The 4859-nt window shown below is 50.6% G+C and overlaps 1 pseudogene; it reads left to right on the top strand.

Annotated features, from left to right (window-relative positions):
• The first annotated feature begins 2490 nt into the window (after positions 1-2490).
• LOC101561458 lies at positions 2491-4858 on the top strand (annotated as a pseudogene).
• The last annotated feature ends 1 nt before the right edge of the window (position 4859 follows it).

The following is a 4859-nucleotide window of genomic DNA, read 5'->3' as shown; positions in this document are numbered from 1 at the left end:
GCAGATGCAGCCCGCCTTGGCCTGGCTCCTCCTCCCCCCGGGCTCCCTGCAGCGCCTGCAGCTGCTTGCAACACTCTGTGCAGGCAGGATCCTGCCAAAGCTGGGAGGGAAATAAAGCAAACTAAATTCTTGCTGTACCACAGCCACACTTGAGGTGACTCTGATCACTATTTTTGGTTCAAGGACAGGTACATAAATCCTTTCCTTCCAGTGCCACAGAAGAGCTCACCGTGGTCATTTTTAAAAACAAATAAAGTCAGAGAGCCTATCTTGACCTGAGACTCACTTTAAATACTCCATTAGCTCAAAGCACATACAGAAGATCATGTTAGGACCAGGACAAAGATACATGACGGTACTATGAGCCCTGCATGAACCCTGCTCTGGCCTCGGCATCTAGGGACTTTTAGGCTTTGCCTAATCTTTACTACTTACTGTGAAAGTTCACAATTTTCTTTATGTCCTGTGTTTTGCTAACCTGCCTTATATTTCTGGTGTTGCACTCCCTTTCATAGCCTTTCACCCTTTGGAAATGCCACAGCTGGGTCTTAAAATTTACCATCGTCCATTCTGTCCTAGCCCACACCGGCTGACAGGCCTTCGCCTTCACCTGAGGCTGGCTGGCATGGTACCAACCAGCTGAGCAGAGGAAGTGAGACAGGGCTGCCTGGTAGGATTCATCCCAGAAGTCCTAAGTTAATTGCTAGCGACTGCACAATGAAAGAGTAAATAACTTACCTTTTTGGCCAGACTTTTTTTTTTTTTTTTTTTTTTAACCTTTTCTTAAACAAGCTTATCCTTCTGCCATTTGAAAAAGCTAAGCCATGCCTTTGAAAGTAAATGTGATGTTGCCCCTGCCATCAACAGACCCCAGTGATTTATCAGCAATTGTATTAAACACACAGCTCTTTTGAAAGTGTTTGGAAGGTACCTTAGGAAGTAACCAGTACCGCCTGCCCCAGGCCCCTGGCCCCTCTGGCTGCTCCCATTCTTTCTCTTCCTGTGCAGAGCAGAGACTCCTTCCTGGGTGCTGAAGGGTAATGGCTGACAAGTGCATGAGGGGAAAGGAGGCCCCCGACTTCCAGGCAAAGTTCTAAGGTGGCTCTCTGGCATTGGGGTGAAAGGTAGAGAGATATCCAAATTGATAATATGTGTCTCTCAGATGATATCCAGAGATTATGACAAGGAGAGAACCTTGACACAAGGAGGAATTCACAATCCCATCCTTATAAAAAGACATTTTCATACCTCCTCATAGAACACATGATATTTACATTACATAATCTTCTTGACTAACCATGTTTTTAATCATTCTCAAGTGAATACGTAGTATGAATGGTTTTCAAATGCGAGTGGCACTGCTACCCTGTGCTGACGTGACCTGCTGGTCCAAGCCCAGGTACAGCATGGGTGAGACCCCCCTTCCACCCTGTTGGGCCCCACAAACCACTCTGCAGTACCCTCCCACCCGCCCACCCAGTGAGAATTTCTGCCACATTCTGGGAACCCCCAGAGCCAGCCCTAGCCCAGGCCCAGTGAGTGTGTAGGAGAGCTTCCTCTCCCCCTACTCCAACTTGTCCCCTCCAGACTCAGCTCAGGCCTGGACTACAAGCCTGGGATAAAACCATGCAGCTGCAATCCCTCCAGAGAGTGTAGGGGACAAAGTCAACCAACTAGTCCAGGAGCACAACATCTAGCCAGAGGGGCACAACAGGATCACTCCCAAGGGCAGGAGCAGGAAGGAGCTCAGCACAGCAGCCAGAACCAAGCCAGGGCACAGCAGGATAAATCCAAACCTTGTAGATCTGCACCTGAATTTCAGTAGGTGCTAAGGTTATGACCGTACCAAAGATCTACAACAAAAGTCAGAAGACAGTGCTACACAAAATGACAATGAGAAGGAGCAAAATGCAATTTCAGACCCCAAGCCCACCCATAACAAGTGCAGAGGACACTAACAGAGAACCAATTGGGAGTCATACAGCTGAAATCAATGAATCAACAGCTTCTGAAATAAAGAAATAACTGCAGAAAGGTATAGAGGAACTCAGATTGGAAATGAAAAAAGAAATCCCTGAATTAATAGCATCTGCAGTAAAGAATCAAATGCAGAAACATATGGAGGAAACACAAAGCCCACCCAGAACAACTGCGGAGGACACTAGTTCAGCTGAAATGTATGAATTAATAGAGTTGATAGTAAATAAGCAGCAGCAGAAAGTTATAGAGGAACTCAGAGCTGAATTTGTTTCTACTAACTCAGGTCAAATGTATGAATTAATAGCATCGATAGTAAATAAGCACCAGCAGAAAGATATAGAGGAACTAAGAGCGGAATTCTTTTCTGAAATGAAAAAAGAATTCTCAGAACTCATAGCATCTGAATTAAAGAATCAACTACAGAAACACAGGGAGGAAACCCAATCTGAAAAAAACACTGCAGTAAAAGAATTTATAACTGCTTCTAAAGAAGACATTGAGAGCCGGAGCTGAGCCGCGGCGGCGGCGGCGTTTGAGTGGAGGAAGATGGCGGCTCTGGGCGGTTTGGGGTCCTGGCATCCTTGAGGACTCGCGAGCGCTGCGGGCGCAGCCTGGGGCGGAGTGCCCCTGGTCTGGTCCTACCCCGGGGTCCCTCACCACTATCACCAGCGGAACGAGTCCGAAAACGTGGAGCGGACTGGGCCAGCTGTGGAGTGGAATGTCATGGCCAGCTCTTCGGACAGTGAAGATGACAGTTTCATGGCTGTGGACCAAGAGGAAGCTGCGCCGGAAGGGACAATGGAGCAAGATGAGAACGCCCAGCCAGGACTGGAAGCCGAGGAGGAGCCTCGACACAACAGGTCTATGTCAGAGCTGCCGGAAGAAGTGTTGGAGTATATCTTGTCCTTCCTCTCGCCCTACCAGGAACACAAGACTGCAGCCCTCGTCTGCAAACAGTGGTATCGACTTATCAAAGGAGTAGCCCATCAGTGTTACCATGGTTTCATGAAGGCTGTTCAGGAAGGAAACATTCAGTGGGAGAGCCGCACTTACCCGTACCCTGGAACCCCGATTACTCAGCGGTTCTCACACAGTGCATGCTATTATGATGCTAATCAGTCTATGTATGTGTTTGGAGGCTGTACACAGAGCAGCTGCAATGCTGCCTTCAATGACCTTTGGAGACTTGACCTCAACAGCAAAGAGTGGATTCGACCTTTGGCTTCAGGCTCCTATCCTTCCCCCAAAGCTGGAGCAACTCTAGTTGTATACAAGGACTTGTTAGTGCTCTTCGGTGGCTGGACGCGACCAAGCCCTTATCCTCTACACCAACCAGAGAGATTCTTTGATGAAATACATACTTACTCACCCTCTAAAAACTGGTGGAATTGCATTGTAACGACCCATGGGCCACCTCCCATGGCCGGCCACTCCTCCTGTGTGATAGATGATAAAATGATTGTCTTTGGTGGCTCTTTAGGATCCCGACAAATGAGCAATGATGTCTGGGTCCTTGACCTTGAGCAGTGGGCATGGTCCAAGCCGAACATCGCCGGCCCCAGTCCTCATCCTCGAGGTGATTGTCATCGACAATGCGACTATCTTAATCCTTGGAGGATGTGGAGGTCCCAATGCTCTTTTCAAAGACGCTTGGTTGTTGCACATGCACCCAGGTCCCTGGGCTTGGCAGCCACTCAAGGTAGAAAATGAAGACCATGGGGCCCCAGAGTTGTGGTGCCATCCCGCCTGCCGGGTGGGACAGTGTGTGGTGGTCTTCAGCCAGGCTCCTAGTGGGAGAGCCCCCCTCAGCCCCAGTTTGAACTCGCGCCCATCACCTATCAGTGCCACTCCTCCAGCCCTGGTTCCTGAAACTCGAGAGTACCGCTCGCAGTCTCCAGTCAGGAGTATGGATGAAGCTCCTTGTGTTAACGGCCGCTGGGGAACACTGAGACCCAGGGCTCAAAGGCAGACTCCCTCAGGCTCGCGGGAAGGGAGCCTTTCCCCTGCCAGAGGAGATGGCTCTCCTGTCCTCAATGGTGGGAGTTTATCTCCAGGAACAGCAGCTATCGGTGGCTCTTCCCTAGACAGTCCTGTGCAGGCCCTGTCTCCAAGCACTCCTTCTGCTGCTGAAGGGTATGACCTGAAAGGGGGACTGACTTTAGCCCCCCGACGAGGGTCGCTACCAGATCAGAAAGACTTAAGACTAGGGTCCATTGATCTGAGTTGGGACCTGAAACCTGCTTCTGGGAGCAATCACATGGATGGTGTGGACAACAGGACAGCTGGGGGGAGTGCGAGACACCCTCCAGAACAGACCAATGGTGTGCATACCCCTCCACACGTGGCCAGTGCCCTTGCAGGGGCTGTCTCACCTGGTGCCCTGCGCCGGAGCCTGGAGGCCATCAAAGCAATATCATCCAAAGGCCCCTCAGCCTCTGCAGCACTAAGCCCACCTCTTGGGTCTTCTCCAGGCTCCCCTGGGAGCCAGAGCCTAAGCAGTGGAGAAACCGCCCCCATCCCCCGCCCAGGCCCAACAGGACCTGCCCAAGGAGATGGACATTCCTTACCTCCCATTGCCCGCCGCCTGGGCCACCACCCGCCACAGTCCCTCAATGTTGGCAAGCCCTTGTACCAGAGTATGAACTGCAAGCCCATGCAGATGTACGTGCTGGACATTAAAGACACCAAGGAGAAGGGACGGGTCAAGTGGAAAGTATTCAGCAGCGCCTCCGTGGTGGGACCTCCTGAAACCAGCCTTCACACGGTGGTCCAAGGCAGGGGCGAACTCATTATATTCGGAGGGCTCATGGACAAGAAGCAGAATGTGAAGTACTACCCAAAAACAAACGCCTTGTACTTTGTGCGTGCAAAGAGATAAT

The sequence above is a fragment of the Octodon degus genome, unplaced genomic scaffold (genome assembly GCF_000260255.1).
Source record: "Octodon degus isolate 3935 unplaced genomic scaffold, OctDeg1.0 scaffold00012, whole genome shotgun sequence".
Taxonomy (NCBI): domain Eukaryota; kingdom Metazoa; phylum Chordata; class Mammalia; order Rodentia; family Octodontidae; genus Octodon; species Octodon degus.
Note: the sequence above shows the minus strand (reverse complement) of the source record. Positions and strands in the feature narration are given on the sequence as shown.